This window comes from Thermobia domestica, unplaced genomic scaffold, assembly GCF_964235325.1.
Source record: "Thermobia domestica unplaced genomic scaffold, izTheDome1.hap1.1 HAP1_SCAFFOLD_1064, whole genome shotgun sequence".
NCBI lineage: Eukaryota > Metazoa > Arthropoda > Insecta > Zygentoma > Lepismatidae > Thermobia > Thermobia domestica.
The window spans coordinates 30445-51206 of record NW_027656774.1 but is presented as its reverse complement, the minus strand read 5'-3'; the positions used below and the strand labels follow the sequence as shown (position 1 = coordinate 51206).

General features: G+C 36.1%; 1 protein-coding gene across 2 annotated transcripts in view; it reads right to left on the bottom strand.

The window, feature by feature from the left end:
• The window catches only part of LOC145677584 (epsin-1-like), a 42988-nt gene that overhangs the window by 10834 nt on the left and 11392 nt on the right, over window positions 1-20762 (bottom strand). The gene's annotated exons all lie outside the window — the stretch shown is intronic.

Genomic DNA, 20762 nt, shown 5'->3' with positions numbered 1-20762 from the left:
GCTCAAAATGAAACAGAAGGTTAACCATACTGTAGGGGGTAGAAAGTAAAATTACGCTCGTAAATAAATGATGCAGTAGAGAGAATAATGTAAAACTTTGTGTAGTTTTGTCTCATATATAAGGAAGAGGTAGAGCTGTTAAAAAGAGCGTCCGGAATCGACTCCCACTACCAATATTTTTATTATAAAAAGTTCCTCTATAAAAGTATTTTTACAAAAATACTATACAATTGATTTCTCTAGAATCAGGGTGAGTATAGGTGGTCTTTGACCGTAAGGTCGAAGACAGGATCTCCAACAGAGCCCCGTAGCAGGCAAAGAGGAGTGGATTTTAGGTGCCCAAAGCTTCGAAGCAAGCAGTGGGTAGGTTAGATGGCCAACAGAGCCCCGAAGCAGGCAAAGCCAGGAGAAAGGATAGGCGTAGTCCCGTCCGTAGCAGACTAGAGGCCCTGGGGTTAGGTTACTCCTAAAGTCCCGAAGCAGACAGTAGGAGGGTCACCAGAAAACTGGTACTGAGCTGGATTCTTCTGTCCAATTTATAGCGTCCCTTGGGTGGCGGTGGCGCTGCTGCTTCAATTTTCGTCTTCTGCTCCGTGGGAGGGGCTAAACGTCGTCTGGAGGTGATTGCAGGTCCCCCTGGTGGAAGTTCATCTTGATGAAGCACGAGGTGGTGTTTATAAACACTTGATGCGTGGATTTGTTTATAAACAACTTCACATGGGATATTACAATATATTTGCGTATATTATTAACATTTTATACGTATCCTCAGGGACTGACTATTCTGAATCATTGCTTAATCGTTTTCTCTTATTAAGAATTAATCCTTTAGTGGGCAGTGTTGCTCTCAAACATCGCATTCTATTGCGTTATCCGCACGAATTATAACTTCAGTGATCATTTAATTTGCTTCCATATAATATTTATATATGATTTGCGGGCCGCTTCTTTAGATACTACTAATCTTTAACAGGGGACAGTCAAATTTACAGCCTGTGACTAACATCTTGGCATTTCAGCTAAACGAATAAAACGCAAGCTCTGACGCGATTTTGCCGAGTGCTAAGGGGTATGGCTATGGCTAAGCAGACCAACTAAAGTGCGATCAGGTGGCAGAGGACAGACGTGGATGTGTACAAAATAAACGTGGCAATACTGCTGGCCTCTCATTTGCTAGTAGCATTTAAAGAGAAATTGGAGCTCCGCCTTCAGATGCCAAGATGTTTGGCACGCCGTTCAGTATTGTAGAAGCTTTATCTCCTACGTTCCGCGAAAGTTCTTTTTTATTTTTTTTTTTTTTTTTATTTGTGGTCTCTTGCTGTGTAAGAAAATATTTCAACGAAACTGTTGGTAATTACTAAAAGTATTCTTATGATACTTGACCATAATAGGGCAATGATGCTCAGTAGCTACACATAAAACCAATTTTATGGCAATGTTGATTTGAAATAAACACCCTGTATTTTGTAACCAAAGTACAAAAAATACTTTAAAAATTACAAAATTATGATCAGAAAGACATGGTTCAACCACAAAAGCAAACTAAATATTTTAATGGTAATGCTATCAATGCTTGCCCATTAAAGGGTTAAGAAGTAACTGGGTTGCAGTTCCAGATCGGTCTACCTTCGATCTTTTATGTATGTAAAGGTACCGGTATCCATATACGCCAGCTTGCAAGAACAAATGATTCCGAAAAAGCACACATTTCTGTTTCTTCACTGCCATTCCCTATTATTTCCTGAATTTAGAGATTATTTTCTATCTACGAGAAGCAAAACTACGGCTTTCGCCACCCTGAAATTCCTCGACATTAGCACTTGACTGTCTGTTTAAGGTTAAACTAAATACCATGAAATTTTTAATAACAGGTTAATAATGACTTCCGTTGTACACATGTTCTACTTATAATTAAGAGTATTCCACCAATCTTATTCTATTTTTCTCGTTTCTCATTGGATTGCACACAATCACTAAGATATCTTAATACTTTCCAATATGACTCTTATTAAATTTACTATTAATAAAATGAACTAAGGAAACAACTACAATTTTTCCAAGTTTGTTTCTTTTCAATCAATTTTAGTTCTAGTATTTATCTCATATTCACACATCATAAACATACCAAGACTAATTCCCGAGGCGTGTGTCAAAATACAAAACACTTTCATCCAAATCCCAAAACTATTTACAATCACAACAGTAACCATACTATGTTTTACGATTTAGAGGGGAAATACAAACTTTCGGGGAGAGACCCATTAAAAATCTAGTTTAAACATTGGTGTGGAAATCTTCCTTGAACGGTGTGATCCTGAAATATCTGCACACGTGGACGGACGAACACATATAATAATAATAATAATAATAATAATAATAATAATAATAATAATAATAAAAATAATGCACACCTCAACTAACCTCAACCCCACGTACTCAGTAACCATGAGTGGTGTCGAACCTAATGAGGCTGCCAACCCTTCAGTTATCTATTGGAATCTGTAATGTGTGTCTTTTTCTACTTTACTAACTCGCTTATTTCTTATTCTACCATAAACATTAATTTTTTTTTCTTTCTTTCTGGCCGTCACACGGACCTTGAAATGGCGGTTTTCATAACTATAATCCTTACAGAAACAGACGTCGTTGACAACGAGCTGTATATTGAATGTTTAATGACAACAGATCAATGCTGGCCTTGAATCTAACGCAAAAACACAAACATCGAACATCGTTCCTATCCATATGATTTTCTTCCACAGCACTGAAGAAGTGTGCAATCATTTAAGCATTTACCGTAGTTACGTAATATGTGGTTGTTGGGAAACATTTTAAAATTAATATCCACACACGAAGACTGCATTCTACATCTGTTTTCAACATTTATTGCAGAATCATATAGGTTGAATTATTACGCTAATTTTTTTCTTAGTATCTTTATACAGGGTGTTCGGAAACAACAACTTAGGGAAATGAATCCATACACGGAAACATGATTATTTTGATAATGATGGGCCTAGATTCCATTAATGCACTAGTAGAGGTGGATAGGAGCGGTTACAGGGTTATTCTTGAAGCACAGAAGAAAATTAATGTGAACATCTATAAACGAAAACTCATAGATCAATACCTCAAAACTGGCAGCCATACATTCCATATTCACTGGTACAATAATGAAATTTGTGTTTAAGATTTATACTATGTTCTTTTATCTGACCTTCATATTCCGACTTTTCGTTCTCGAGTTATGTCCTTTTCTACACCGTACCGAACAATTTTCTGCCGGTTGTAACTCCGAAACGACTCATTTCCCAAAGTGTTTTGGAGTTATTTCCGTATACCCTGTACAATGTACTAGTCTTTTCAAGTTTAGTGATTTACACTAACATGTCAATTTACTTTCACATATTACATAATGTTTTACACTATTTTTAAACTATCAACTCCTCCTATATACATAGTCGTATCATAAATTCTGTTACAAAGTTCAGACAGGCATGGTAACACTGTTTCAAGAGATAACTTTGTAATGTTTAAACAAAGAACAACCACTATCATTGTGTATGTGGCTGTGATAGGGAAAGGTGAAGTTTGCTACCAGTCGAATGGAATGAAGTGTTTACGAGAACCGTGTAGCAGTAACTGCACTGCACAAAGTTGGCAAATCACTGGACCATAAAGAGATACTGTGATACACAGGCAATTGAGGACCGTCCTAGAAAGGGCACGCCTCGCAGCGTGAGGAGCCAGCAGCTCATAAAAGCAGTGGCGGCGCGGATTCGACGAAATCCTGTGAGGAAACAAACAGTGATGGCTCAAGAGATGAATGTTCCGAAAATTTCTATATCGTGTGTGCTTAAAAGTGACCTAGGACTCGGGGCTTATTGGAGAAGAATTGGTCGTTTCCTCACTCCCCAACTTAAGGTCCAGAGAGACCAATACGCAAATGGTGGTCACAGGAGGATCCTTTCCACGGACGAAAAAAATCTTCACGATTGAAGAGACTTACAATCGTCAAAACGACCATGTTTACGCCTCAACATCCCAGGAAGCTCATGAACACACGCCACGGATCCTCAGAGGCCATCATCCCGCTTCAGTGAAGGTTTGGTGGGGGTATCGTACGATGGCACAATTAGTGTCATCGTACGGAAATTTTGGGTAAAAAACCAGTTTTATTACAGTTTTTTTTCAGAGCTTGCAAAAAAACGGAAAAATTGGGAAAAATTGAAATTTTCGATTCCTTTACTACATTATGCTTTTAAAATGAAAACTATTTTCTATTTACTAGTTTACAGTTAAGATCATTGAGTAGTTATGTTTCTTGTATTAGAATAGGGAAATTTTGTGGCAACAAATATATTTGTACCATTTCTTACGGTGTACCATTTCTTAAGTTAGCACGGTGATAGAATGGAGTTATGGCTACAAAAGTTCCTAAAATATAATCCTAGTTAGATTAATTAATATAAACGCATTTAAATTATCTTAAGTGATCTCGGATTCACACTAATATTGATTATTTTGCATCATTCTTCTCCCATTCTTCATATATATATATATATATATATATATATATATATATATATATATATATATATATATATATATATATATATATATATATATATACTAGCAGCGTTCACCCCGCTTCGCTGCGGTCACCCCGGAACGCAATAAACTTTGTTACTTAGATAATTTTTACTTTTTCGCTTTCAAGTGATATGATAAAAACCATAGAAGATTGCAGTAAATGTTAACATTATATCGCCTGTCATTTATGTTAACCCGCCCCGCTTCGCTGCGGTCACCCCGGAAGGCAATAAACTTTGTTACTTAGATAATTTTTACTTTTTCGCTTTCAAATTGCATTAATGTTAACATTATATCGCCTGTCATTTATGTTAACCCGCCGAGTGACACGGTCATGCGGGTTGCATATAAATACGTTTATTTTTATACCTATGATGAACTAACAAAGGATTTGTACGTTATGGACACTTGAATGGTCAATTATCTCAAGACACTGGTAATTAAAAATTAAAGTGATATGATAAAAACCATCTAGGGTCCAAATCCTAATAACCCCCCAAAAATGAAAGAAATTGGTTCAGCCGTATTAGCGTGATGAGCTAACAAAGGATTTGTGCGTTCTCTTTTATATAATAGATATATATATATATATATATATCTTCCTCCAGCTTGCGGTAATAAATTTGGATTTAAACGGCGTCGAAAGTATCACAATTCACCTCAGCGGACCCCGAAAACTATGGATTCGACACTGATGTCGGCTATTTTAAATCATTTTTATGTATCCCCTTCCCTCTCCCCTCCCCTGATTTTTTATTTAAACAGCATCAGAAGAGTTACTGTTCATCTCAGCAACCACGAAAACTATGGATATGACACTAATATCGGTAATTTTCAATATATATCCGCACTTCCTTCCTCCAAGTTGCATTTTCAAGGTGAAATGGTAAAATCCATCCTAGGCCCGAACCTCATCTATGTTGAAAATTTTTATCGAGAACAGTCTGGTGGTTCAAAAGTTAAGTTACAAATATAGTCACTTTCATTTTTATATATGTAGATAATTTGCGCACTAGAAAACAGGTATGTGTTTACATACAAAATTTTGTACATAGTTTTTTTTAATAAAAACTATATTAGAATATTAAATAGTAATTGTATGTTTTAGTGCATGAGTATTAGCGAAATTTACTACTGCTTTCTCTTTTAAGAAATAATTTGGTTAAAATTAACGAAATTTCAACAGATCAAAGAGCACATTAAGAACTCAGTTTCATTCAAGACCTCTGTTTGTTGCAACAGAAACGTTCCATGATGGTAGATGTGTATGTAATTGTAAAAGTTCTGTAATTAATGCGCAACCAGGAGTAAACGACTAAAAGCCACATAAAGTAAATGAGTTCCGACTATTAATTTTCAAGAATTATTACAACAGTTTTATTTTCGAATGCTCTTTTTAAAATATTCACAATATTGAATTTTCTCAATTTACATTTTTCACGCGTTCGAAAAAAAAACTGTTTCATTACTAGTAAAACTAACCTAATACAAAGATTTTTGTTATTTTCTCAATTTTTTCAATTTTTCCGGAAAGAAACCGAAAAAAAAGGCTTTTCACCAACCTGTTCAAAATTTCCGGAAATTTTACAACACTAGGCACAACTAACCTTCACTTCTGTGAAAACTGTGAAAACGTCTGTTAGAGTGTTCCAAACGACAGTATTGAAGTCACTTGTGAAGCCGTACCATGTTCAAAAATGAACCTTGGAGCTTTCAACAGGATTCGGCACCGGCCCACAAAGCAAAGACCACACAGGAGTTGCTTCAGAAGAATGTTTCTGATTTCATCACTTCATCAGATTGGCCCTCCAGTAGCCCAGACCTCAACCCATTGGACTACAAGTTGTGGTCTGTTTTGGAGGGCATTGTCTGCAGGAAGAGGCATCGAAATATTGAGTCTTAAGCGTTCTCTTATGAAGGCAGTGGCGGATTTTCCCCTCGAGACGGTGCGTACCGCGATCGATGATTGGCCCCAAAGATTTCAGGCCTGTATGAAGGCCAGGAAGGCCATTTTGAACAGTGATAGGTGCTCTCTATTTGCAAGACCAGTTCCTCTGTAATGACCAAGTAATAATACATTTTTTGAAAGCTGTGCCTGTAATCTAGTGTTTACTTTGTAACAGAATTTATGATACGACTAGATAATGTTAGCATAAGAAAATATTCCTGACACTGTCAATATGACTCTTACAATTTTAAGTATTATATTCATTGCAGCAGATAGAATAAAATTTATGTAATAAATACTAAAACGCAATAAAATCAGTGTTAGTTTTCGATATAGATTTGGATTCGACATTTGATCGAAATACCAGCGGTTCGGATCTCACATTTTATATATATCTTCATGACGAGTTGAATCCAAATGAATTAATTAATCGAAATCAAGATCTCGCACTGAGTAAAACAGCCAGTGCTCCTCATTGCAGAAGTCGACCTAGCAGTAAGATTCCAAGTTGGGAAGCGATTAGTAGATGTCATCATGTAATATTTATGTTAATTAACTTAAAATAAAATCTGAATAAAGGTAACACTTATTATTATTTAACTGTGTTGGAGTTTCCACAATATATTTTTATCTTCATCACACACATCTATCCAGATGAAAGCATTGATATATTACCGAAACTGTAACATAAATTTGTAATAATAAGTGTCTGCTTTCGTAAGATTTTACGAGGTGTGATCAAAAAATACGCTGAATAATTTCATTAGAAATAAAGTAATGAGCTTACATGGAATTTGATTTAAATTCCTTCAAAGTACTGTCCTTGGCTAACAATGCACTTATTTCAACGTTGAATCTATGATTGGAAGCGCGTTCAGCTGCTTTGTCAATGTCAGAAATTGTGTAATTTTTTTAAAATTTTAACCATGGTTTGAATTTTTGGGAAGAGCCAGAAGTCACATGGTGCTAAATCTGATGAGTAAGGTGAATATGGACAAACAGGAATACTTTTTCTGGCTAAAAACTCACGGATCAAACGCAAAGGTGTGGCACGGTGCGTTTTCATGGTGAAGAATGAAGCCATCTGCCCATTTAATCGGCGATTAAAATGCTTTCCACGGATCCATACGAGATGCTTAGTTCTTCAGAAAGCTCTCAGTCATTCGCCTGTTCGAACAAATTATTTGTGCCACTTTTTGCACGTTTTCATCCGTTTTGACGTGGAAGGACGTCTCAACTATTGCTTGTTTTCAACTGACTCCTTGTTGCTTTTGAATCGCTCATACCACTTGTAAATAGTCTTCAATGCTACCACTTTATCGGCATGCACTGATTTTTTCGATATTTCGTGAGATTCTTTGGCTTTTTTTGCAGTTTAGAACAAAACTTAATGTTGGTGTGCGACAAACTCTTAACACGTCCTCACTGTTTTGCCTCTGGAAGCCAACTAACATGTCACAACTATTCAAACTTGACACTGACTGTACCAAAGGCTTTGGCTACCGGGTTTACTAGCTGAAAATGGACACAACATCGATAGATGGAATTGTGCAATTAAATTCACAATACTTTTATGATCACCCTTTGTATTTTAATTTAAGTTACACGTACTTCCAAAGATAGAATGAGAAGCACTCAGATGTTAATTAAGATATTGGAAATGTATAACCCAGAAATACCAAACCTTAGTAAAGCTAGTTTTCAACCTCACATAATTTCAATACTTGAGGATACGATTCTTCGTAACCCGTCCTGCCTGAAATCCTGGGAATAATAATCATCATAGGTATTCTGCCATTATTGGCAGGACACTTGCCACAGCTAAGAAGCTTCCATGCTCCACAGTCTACAGCTAACCTCTTCGTCTTCATGTACGATTTTTCTGTTTTGATATCGTCCATTAACTGTAGTCTCCTTCGCTCTCAAAATCGCATCATGTATCTTAACATATTTTTCTAAAAATTTAACCCCGGAAGAATTCATTTGACTTGATTTTTAGTTCAGCGTCAGTTTCAGCAGCGAGGCTATATGAAAAGTGCACGTACAGTTTAACGTGGAATTCGAACCACATGAGCTCCCAGCGGAAACCGAACCCGGGTCTCTCGCGCTAACCGCTTAGCAACGAGAGAGCTCTTAAACGCCCTAAGAAAATTCAGGGAGGCAACTGCTCTCCCTTGCTTTTGCCACGGGCGACTATGAAAACAGTCTATATCAAAGAGAATTAGTAAAACATTGTTTGGGCTCAGTGTTACCTCTCGAGAAGTTTTACAGGTCGAGTAAACTTTGACGATCTCCGTAAGACAAACATGTAGCCTTCCTTTTCTGATTTTGACGCATCAGTACCCTGATAAGCCTCGTAGTTATTTTTCTGTGCAATGTTTGACACACACACACACACACACAAAGAGAGAGAGAGAGAGAGAGAGAGAGAGAGAGAGATGCAAACAACAAACGAGAAAGAAAATTATATTTAGTAAAAATGCAATGAGAGAGGTCAGAAACATGTTTGTAAGTACTGCATGAATAGCCTCATCATACTTTTCCTCACAAGTATGACGATGCTTCATGTCTGGATCCTAGCGGGTCACTCCGAGTCATGGGTCTGACTACCTCTGGGTCTTCCGGGTCATGTGTCACGAAGTTCGTGGCCTACTCCATCATCGATGCGTACTCTTCGTTGCAGTTATTTATGCATTTCTAGACAGGGGCTTGCTTCTTCGTAATCCAAACAGGTGTTCTATTGGTTTACTAGCCTAGGTTAACATAGAGAATTTATCTAATACAGAAATTCCAACCCGGGACCATGCACACAATAGACATTTTCACTATCCATTCGTCTACCATACGGAAACATGGAAATCATAATTTTGAATATTTAGTCTACAAGTTCCGATATCGACAAATTTCATATGATATACGGTACTTTAACGTAATTTCATTTGTAAAATATTACAGCGATGTCTCGAAATCCGAACTTAATCCGTTACAGAAAATCCCGTTCGAGTTCCAAGGTAATTTAAAAATAACAGAAGCTGGATGAATCCGTTACTAGGTCCTGTGAACTCGAACTTCTAAGTGCAGTGGAGAAACGTACGCAGAAACACACATGGACAACGTACTGGGCGGCCAGACTCCAGGGGCACTACTGCAATAATAATAATAATAATAATAATAATAATAATAATAATAATAATAATAATAATAATAATAATAATAATAATAATAATAATAATAATAATAATAATAAATATTAATTGCTCAATAGACTGTCACACACATATACATTTTTATTTATATGTAAAATAAATTAATTTTTAGAAAAAGAGAAATAAATACGAAAGAAAACAATTAACGAAGTAGATAGAACTTAATCGTTTTCTCTTAGCATGTCTGACCTTTTGTTAGATTCTTACTGCAAACTTATGACGTAAATGCTTGTACTTGAATACAGCGCAAAGCCATGCTTTGCCATGAAATACGTAATACGCAAATTGTGTTTACACGAACGAAACACACACTTGGTATTTAAGGAACGTCGATAAATCCAACTTCACAAAAAACGCTTTCACCAATGATTCTTGCACTTAACAAAGTAAAGTGCAGTAAAACCTGTATGTAACGAAACCAATCATCAGGAGACCTTTAAGATTCGGGAAATATTTGTGTATTAATTCATAATAATAATATAATACAACCCGTAATTGGCGAAAATAAGGTTTCCGACTCGGAGTAATGTCCGAAAGGTAGTGGTTAGTTCTTTTTGTAAAGATCTTTGCAAAGGTCTATTGGCTAGCGCGTGTGCCTTTGGTGCGCGGAGTCCTGATTTTCGGTTCCCGGTGGAAAAGAATTACGATGGGTCGGATTCCACCCTAAACCATAGATTCATGTCTCACACAGCCTTACTATTGAAAAGGGGCGATAAAGATTATCAAAGAAATACTTTATTTTATAACGTATTAAAAAAAAACAACGAAAACCACGTATTAGGAACATTTATAGAGGTAATAAGACAGAAAGAAAAAAATATGAAAAATAGCAGTTGGTCCTATTTTATCGTTATTTATTACTTCCGGAACTCTAATGTAATAATCGCTCCCGCCGTCTTTTCTTTAGAATTTTCGTCAGCGGAAGTTAAGCTAGGTTGCCATGCTGCAAGAATCTTGTAGCTGTCATAAAAAAAAATCTTGCAACCCAACCCTCCATGTAAATCTTGAAAGCGACATGCAACAATTTTTTAAATCTTGTAAGGAATCAAACCATGTTCAACTTTCTGGGTGGTCTTGCTTACTACCTGCTATTGCCTTCCCACTGGCATAAAAAAACAGTTTCGCCGCTTTCGAAACGATGGATTCTTCTGAACAGGTAGGGAAAGAGCGCCAAAATACACGTTATTAATGAGGAGGTTCACTATTTGTCCAATAGAGTGCGGTGCTGCATGGGTGGATATAGCTCTCTTGCTTTCAGAAAGTTGTAATGTGTAAACAGAAAGATGGGCATGGAAGATTTTTTTTTTTTTAAATGACAGTTACAAGATTCTTGCAGCATGGCAACCTGGATTTAGTCACAGTGCCGCGTGATTCCGCATAACATCTGTCCTCACTGCATTAATACAGTATTAAATGTCTCCTTAAGATAAATTAACATTTCACACATACATAGGGCCTATTATCTCCAACTCTATGAAGTAATTACTTAGCTTAGCTTAGCGAAGCTGAAATTTTAATGCAATGTTACTTATACAGTTGCTACGACAATTTAACGGCTTTTTGTTAACCCGGAGATGAATAAATAAATTTAAACTTTCAAAACAAATAAAATTAATAAATTCACTTGTTTTCTTACTTGGTTTACTCTTTCTGGAAGACACTTGTTAGTTTTATGTTCATGTTTATTCACAAGACTTTGAATGACTGAAGGAAGAACTAGTGTCCGGAAAATTACATGCATATAAAAAAAATGACGCTTCCGCTTTCACTACGGGAAACACGAAACCAACGCGTACATACTTTCGTAACGTGACGCGTTAATCTGTATTAAAGGTTAGTATGAATGAGATTCCTTCCGGAACGTCAGACAATCATACTGTTGTCATTTTACTTGCCGCCTGCAAAGTACATAGCTGAATGATTGAAGCACGTGGCGCGGACGGAATTCCTATCATCGTCCAACACTGTGAATCATATAATTTCGTCATTTCCGGTAGCAGCACATACTTCCGAAGCTTACATTTATCTTCCAAGCAGCATGGTTAGCATGTAACAAAATGTACATCGGTAAATGCTTCACATTTTTCTTTTCAAACAAATTCCTTTGATCAATTAATTCTATCATTTTATTATTATTATTATTATTATTATTATTATTATTATTATTATTATTATTATTATCAGAAATCCCCGTTTTTTGCATAATAGGAATACGGCTTCGTTTAATGAATATAAAATACCATATTTGAATATTGTAACATGTGTTTCCTTTGTTAATTTAAAATTTTCGAAAACGCTGAAATACGCGTTTGCTCTTTTTTTTAAATGAAAAGTTTATGTGCCAAATTTCTCACCTCTAATTCTCAAAACTGACTTTTTCGAGGAAAAACAGCGGGGAGGGAAATTATAGAAATTATCACCTGTTCCTTAGAAGCGGAAATTTCGGAAACGCTGAATCACGATTTTTTAAAAACAGTTTGTAAACCAAGTGTCACACCTCCAATTTAATTTCCTTTTGCCTTTGCTTTTCTAACTTCGTTTTTTTAAAATAAAAAAATCTGAATATTATAAAAAATTCTCCCCTTTCCCTTAAAAAAGACTTCGAAAACGCTGAAATACGTATTTCCTTATTCCTAATAAAGAGTTCATATCGACTTACACACCTCCAACTTAACTGAATCATCACATTAAGTATTTTCTACCTATATAAAAAGGAGGACATTTGAATACACAATAGAGAGTGCCTCTCTCCAACCCTTTAGCACAAGAATTTAAAACTGTTCAATTTATCAATAAATAAGGCCTTTGATAGTCCATCCGCCTTATTTATTTTGTTGGAATTAACTATCCGGTAACCTTCATAATTAAAGTTGTACTAATTTAGAGAACATTAGCGTAACTTTTTTTTTTTTGTTATAATTTAGTTACGTTTTTCATTGTGTAACAATCAAATACTCTTAAAACTTTCAGTTTAATTTTTAAAATTTACAATTTTGACTGTTTTCTCTTTATTATTATTACTGTAATATAAGGTACCAACTTTCACTTATTTTCAAACTTACTATCCTTTCATTTTCTTCCTTCAGTTATTTTCAGTGAGTTTATGTGTCAACTTAAGTGCTGCCCACAAGACGCGATTAGGTGTAGTCTCATGCCCAAAAGGTGTCATCAAAGTGTCTTATCGTCTCGTGTCATCAAGAAAATCCTGTCTCGTCTTATGTGCAATACTAGTGAGTGTCATTTCCCTAACTTTAAAGACTCGTGAGACATTCTGTTCTTGACTAAGAAAAAAGTTTGAACCTCTGTTTACCCCTTAGGATATTTTTTTAAGAAATCCTTTCTTATCCCTTATTTTTATGGCAAAGGAAGTGCTCTACTCGAATTTCACATAGCTATTTCTGTTCAAATTTCATACAGCTATAGCAGTGTGATTTGGGAGTTAATGGCTAAGTCACTTTTACTCTTTCATACATTATTTCATAAATGTGAACAAAAATCAAAATTCTTTCTTTTACTAGAAACTTTCTACATTAACGCAAAACATAACGATGTAATTTCCGTACATAGAGCGTTTCCTTGGAACACACCGGAAACAAATAATGCCGAGCCCAGAAATACGTCATACCCGACACTCCTTCAGAAGTTGCTTGAATTAAGAGGTACAGCATTCCGGTCTAAGAATCGTGGGACTGTAACACACGTGGACGTTATGAAAAATTAAATCTTTCAGTTTTACGTCCCACGATTGTGCCTGATAGGCTAAAGAAGACAGTGATGATGAGAAATAAATGCAATTGTGGAAAGAATAAAGTAGGAGGAAAGGAGAACCCCGAGAAAACTCACGAACACGGTGTTTGTCCACCGCAAAGCCCACTTGGCGCGAGCTGGGATCGAATTAGGGACACCCACGTACTAGAGGCAGGGTTTGAAAAAACCCGGGTTTTTTTGAAAAAGCCCAACCCACCTGGGCCCATGTGGGTTTTTTCGGGTATTTTCGGGTTTAATCGGGTTTTTTCGGGTTTAATTGGGTTTTTTCGAAATATTTCAATGTCTTTGGGGTAAAAGTGTTAAAATGTGATTTATATTTCAAGATTATCATTGTCACAACTTGCAACAATTTTCTATTCACTGCTGTTTTGAAAAATTGGCCGCCATTTTGAAATTTTACGTTAGATCGCCGCCAAAATATATACATCTAATTTACAGTGTATCGTGCTTATATTCTAAAAAATTTCAATTAAAAGACCGAAAATTGCACTTTGTAGCGTGGATACCCGCTATTTTTTTTAAAAGCCACAATTTTGAAATTGTACGCTGGTATACCGCCAAAATCTATACAGAAATTTAGTGTGTCTCGTGCTTGTACCCTGGAAATTTAAATTTAAAACATCGAAGGTGGTATGTGTGGTACAGGCAGACGAACGAACAAATGTAGATCGAATCATACCAGAAGCCTCAGTGACGTTTGCCAAATATGAACACCAAATATATTAATTTAACAGCGTAAAATAAATGGTTTTATTTGAAAGTCACTTTCGATATTTTGTGCGTTCAATTAGGTGAAATTCCCGAGCATTTGTTGCAAGACGTTTCTTTCCAGAAAATTAATTTAGACAATTAACAAAGATATAATTCATATTTTATAAAGTAAATGTTTCAAAATGTCTTAAATGAAATTAAATATCTTCCGGCGTAAAATAAATAGTTTTATTGTTGAAGTATTCAGTTCCGATGCTTTGTGCGTTGCGTTCAATTGCGGGAATTTCCCGAGCATTTCTTTCGCGACTTTTTTTCCCCCTCGAAAATGCAGCTTTCTTTACTGTACAGCGAAACTTCCACTAGTACGGAAGTTTGAATTCAGCACTTAAAGTAGTAAGTGTTACGTAGTTTTCGGAACTCTGAGCATTAAGCTTCTTAAATTGGACAAAAATTTTTACGCTATTGTTGGTGTTGAACCTAAAGAATGCTTATTTGAAGAATACCAACAAATAACTGAACTAAACTGTTATTGTTGGAAAACTAAATTTTACTGAAGAATACTTGTGTTACCATCAAAGGTAAGAAATAATACTAATACTTTTACTAATGTACTACATATTTACTGGTGGTACTGGCACATATGGCTTTAAACTCGTCAAACGTAGGGGAGACCGGGGCACATTGTCACAGTAGCAATTCTGAAAAAAGCGAAAACATTAGCGTGCCGGTGCTGCTTTCTTGTTTACTTACTAGATGTCACTACTAACTGTACTCGTTTGGAGATGCGCGGGAACAACGGTGCTGCGTCAGTTGAACCTTGTCTATTTTCAGTGCCGGAATGTAAATTTTCCGAGTCCTGAAATTGTTGTTTTGTGTGTTCGTGAAAGCGGTAGAAGCAAATATTTTTGTGTGTGTTATGTAGGTTACAAATAGAGCTTCATAGAGTGCTACTTTGAATGCGCCTAATCTTGTCGTTTGAGTTGAGTTGAGTTGATTTTAGTTTAGCGTCCCTTTCAGTAGCGAGGCTATATGAGACGTGGACCTACTGATTAACGTGGAATCCGATCCCCATGAGCTCCCGCCGGGAATCGAACCCGGGTCTCCTACGCCAAACGCGCGTACGCTAACCGCTTAGCCTCTTGTCGTTTGCTATAGATATTTTGTAAAAAGAGTAATGGCGACGCGTGGGGCAAGTTGTCACAAATAAGACAGGGCATGTTGTCACTGTGACAATGTGCCCCACTCTGTTTCGCAGACAGTGAGAATATACTAAAGAAAGACAGAGAGGAAAGCACCACCAATGGAAGATCTGCTGGTTGCAGCAAGAGCTATGAAAAGAAATAACCCCATATCAATACGTAGGCCTAAAGCTGCTAAAGAATTTCATGTCCACTACAGAACATTGGTAAGATTCTGTGCACGTGTTACAGATGGGGAACTACAGTTCGGCCAATGCTAATTTACATTAGGTTACTCTTCGTAATACTAGGAAGTATTACTAGTATCATACCAAAACAAGTTTTGCACATATAATTTGGACTCACTACAAAAGAGGTTTGCGATTTGGCTTACAACTATGCAAAAGTGCTAGGATTGAAATGGCCATAGTCGTGGAAAGAAAAGGCCATTGCTGGCCCAGACTGGTATCCGGTATTTCTGAAGACATGGTGATCTTGCTACAAGAACTCCCCAAGGAAACAGTTTTGCACCTATAAACAATGTCAACGAAGGTCCAAAGAAGATTACGATTCTTCCTCAGAGGACGACGATACATTGTGTTCAGTTTATGGCGATCCATACAGTACGAGTACATGTAGCGAGAAGTGGATTCAGTGTAGTGTTGTAAATAGAAAAAAAACCGTTCGTATTTTTTCAGAAATGTACGTTTTTTTTAGAAAAAAAACATTGCCTCTCGTTTTTTTTCTAAATTTCGTTTTTTTTCAAATAGTCATTTGTAATGTATCTGACGTCATTTAAGTCTGAAGTATTTTCATGTAGGTGTAATTACCATAAAATGCAACATAAATTAAACACTAGATACTGATGCGGTACAAATATTTTGCAATTTATATGAGTAGCGTACCTACTAATAATCCGGGTTTCTGTACTGTTTCACCAATATCAACGAAGAAATAAAAGTATAAATGAACATTTGTGTTTTTCGTGAAAGTACGCCTTTAATAAGTACGAAAATAATATCACGAACAGTATAAAATGCAAATAACTTGTCTAAAGGTAAAAACTAATACTAATTTACCTACTAATATTTTTCTGAATATCTGAATATCTAATTTGTCGACTAGATATATGATATGCATTGCTGGCTCTACCATATGTGAAACACATGCATTTGCACGGGGCTGCAATATCTGTTATAAGTATTTTATTTAAAATAAATATTTCTTGTTGGAGATAGACTTCATGATCATGGTAGCTAAATTTACTAAGCTGACCTTCTATTTGAATACTACATTCATAAATTATGTTTAGGTCGCATTAGTTTAAGTCACATTATCAGTGCTAAAGCAAATGGTAAAATAAATCCCAGAATAAATTGCTTGATTGTTGTCAAATACAAGAACTTAATTCTCGAATGCCTGTCCCCTTTGGTTAGTTATCAGAGTTCTGATATGAAAGCTTCTCTTGTCTTGGTCGCAAATAAGATCGTTATCATTGAAGGTGGAAAAACCTTAAAAAAATAACAGATGTAGAAGGAAAATCAAGAAATAAAGGTAAAAGAGCTAGTTGCACTATAATTGCAAACTGATATGTTGAGATTGAAACTCGATATTGAATTCTATAAAAAAGATTACCATCTTTCAGATGCATTTGCTTTATCTTTCACTAACATAATAGATTAATATTTAAAGAAAAAACAGACACAACAATATTGTATTTGTGGTAAGTATTTAAGCCTTTCTGAGTGCGAGTGTAGTTTCCCTCCCTTTCGTTGTTCATGCTGGAGTAGCATACTTAAAATCGTGACTTTTAAGATTTGTTCTTTCTGGAGAAAGAGGGAGGCGGCAAATTACGCCATTGCGCGGGCGACAAATTTCCTAGGGCCGGCCGATGATATATACACTCATGTCCAAAATGACTGTCATATATCTATAACTGTCTTCTTGTAAGAATATAATTTGATAATGATTTTGCAGGGTACTTTTAATACTGATGCTGTGTGTATAATCGGAAAATGTATATTTGTGGTAAATTTCAAAGGAAAAGAATTATAAGTACGAAAATGAGAAAGAGTAAAAGAAAATGTTGCTAAATGGACAAGAAAGTTTTATTTTCGTTTTATTGTTCTTATTTACTGCTGTTTGACATTAAATTTGCCACATACATGTCTTTGCCCATTATACACATACTAACATTATAAGAAATACCAGGCGGATTCGTTATCAAATTATATTCCTACAACCATATATTTATAGACATGCGACAATAATTTTGGACATGAGTGTACATACAATACATTAATATAGGATGACATAATTTGAAGTAATGCATGGTGTTTCAAAATGAATATTAGGGTTTTGAAACTTTGTAGTATCTATTACAATTAACTTACAATTATAAGTATTATCAAATGAAAGAGCAACTCACAGTTTTGTACACACGCATGCCATGCATTGTTTCCTCTGTTTGCCGTTAGAAAGAGCAAGTAGCAAAGATGGAGACTAGAGACCAGAAAGCTTTGAGTGTTTTAATTTTGCAAAGACTGAATCTGTAGTTACAGTGCAACCGTCTGTGTGAATTGAATGTTTGTGCCATATGGCGGAAAGTTTATAAGCCTTTCTCACCTATTGATTCAATGTGTGCCATATGACGAATGAAGCTCACATGGAACACCTGAAGCAAAAACTGTTTGAGGTGTTCTTTTATTTGATGTATTGTTTATAATTGTGCGTAAAATATAATAAGTACTACGATGACTTAATTCCCCGATATTCATTTTGAAACACCCTGCATTTCTCAGCATCAGTATTGGAACTAACAAGCAAGGGGCGCGATATCGAGACTCCAATTGCGCAATAAGAGTTACATATACTGAAAGAGCATCATTTAGTTAGTAAGTTACCAAATTATTAGCTGCAGTCCGCCAGTAGGGAAAAAGTTATGGGACTGTAAAGTTCAGAGCCTGGCGTACGAAAACCACACAAAACTTAGCATTTGGCTTGTTCCTCTTTGCATTGACAAGAGATAATGAACTCTAACGTATTCCCATCACAGAACATAATGTTTCACATAAGAAAATCTGTATGAGAAGAATTGTCAGTGTTGCCATCCATAGAAATTACAGTGTTGTCCGAATAAGAATACCGCGAAAAGCTTGGTTTGCAGCAAATGAAAGAGTGAACACAACGGTTGTGACATCATGTTTTCATGGTTCGCACGGAACGTTTTACATAATACGTTATTTAGTTTGTAAGAATCAAAGTAGTTATACTTGTATTAACATTCCAGAATATTATTTCAACAGAAGTGCAAAAGCTACCAAGAGAACACTAGTATGAAGGTGCTTCGCAAAGTAGACCTCACGATAAACCTGTGAAAATGTCATTCGGGTTCGCATCGGTTTGTTCGTTGGACATTTATCGTGAGGCATACCGACAGACAGACAACACAAATGCCGAGCATCGCGAATTGTGAAACTCGGTTCGTGTTGTCAGTGATATATCATCCAACGCCATGATACATCATCCAAGCGGCATACATGGATATCGCACCGGAAGCATTCCAGACGCCAATTCAGTGCTGTTTTGACTCCCTTACCACAGAAATGTGTTATCACTGCGCGTCGCTGGCTATCGTCCGATGTGCATATTGTACTAACTGTTTTTGTTTGGATCACTCGATACTTTCTGCTCTTCATATCAATTGTGTGGCTTAACACTGTCATTTACATAGCTTACTCCCCTTACCAAACAAATACAATTTGCTATTGCACCCACAAACAGGTTATTCCTTCTGTTTGCCATAGACTCTCATGTTCACTTTGCAGCCCCATAATTTTGTCCTACTGGCGGACTGCAGTTAATAACGTGGTCACTGCATGATTGGTGCTCTTTCAGAATATACTTTATAACCCGTATTGTGCAACGAAAGTCCCGATCGTGTAATATTTCCTTGTAAGCTTTTCGAGGTATTCTTATTCTGGCAACACTGTAATTTCTATGGATGGCAACACTGACAATTCTTCTCATACAGATTTTCTTAATTTCAAACATCATGTTCTGTGATGGAAATACGTTAGAGTTCATTATCTCTTGTCAATACAAAGAGGAACAAGCCAAATGCTAAGTTTTCTGTGGTTTTCGTACGCCAGGCTCTGAACTTTACAGTCCCATAACTTTTTCCCTACTGGCGGACTGCAGCTAATAATTTGGTAAGTTACTAACTACCTGATGCTCTTTCAGTATATATAACTCTTATTCCGCAATTCGAATCTCGATATCGCGCCCCTTGCTTGTAAGATGTAAAAAGGAGAGATTGTGATTGTTTACAACAACGATATTATTATTAGTCAAGACTATAATTACTACGATAACACAAGTTAGTAGTCAAAAAAATGTAATTAAATGTACACTTGTAGCCCTTTCAGACCCAGGTGGCCAAAGTGGCACATACGGGTGTGTCACCTTTTTAATCCGCTCCTGTATGGTCACTAATTAAGATATCGGTATATATTATTTTGCCAAATATGGTTGGTCCATAGTTTATCATTTTAGTTTCTTTTTCTTATGTGTCCAATTTCCTTCTCAAATTTCACCCCAGTAAAAAATTCGAGAGAGAGACGTTGTAGAGAGACCTCCTTAAGACTTGTCAGGAAGATACGTCGGGTAGATACCTAATTGTTCACATTAATTGGACGGGCTTGTGCGCAGTGTTGCCAACTACAGAAATTAAAATCTCCTTAAATTTGGGCAAAAAAATCGAAATTTTTGTTATAAACTGTACCTATACGTCCGAATGCAAGTCAACTTACGCCAGTCGAACATTTGTCCTTACTGAACAAACTCGGGTACATATTGTTACAGTGGGGTAATTAGGGGACGCACGAAAAATTCGGATTTAGGTTCTAACTCTTGATTTTCCCCTACTTTTCTGTTTATCGAAATATATTTTTGGTAATTAGAAGCATTGTTTCTTAAATATCGCCATGATACTTGTAGGATATATTAGTAATGTACCAGTGTTTATTTTAAGATAGTTTTCGTCTGTCTGGTAGCAGTGTTGCCAGCAACGGAAAATTTTAATTCAAGATGTTAGGTGAAAATTACGTGCTTTGTCTATTATATCTCTCTTGTTGGCCACATAGGAAGAAAAGTACCAGTATCTGAAAGTCTTGTCTTTGCCCTTCACAACGCACTATAGAAAGTTTTAATAGGATAGATAGGGGAAGTACAGTTGAGGTTTACAGTAGACCTTGTTCTCTAAGTGGAAAGATAACTGTGATTTTTTTTAGGTAGACTGAAATATTTTTAATGACCTGCTTACTTTATTCGATATCGTCAGAATACTTGTAGGGTATA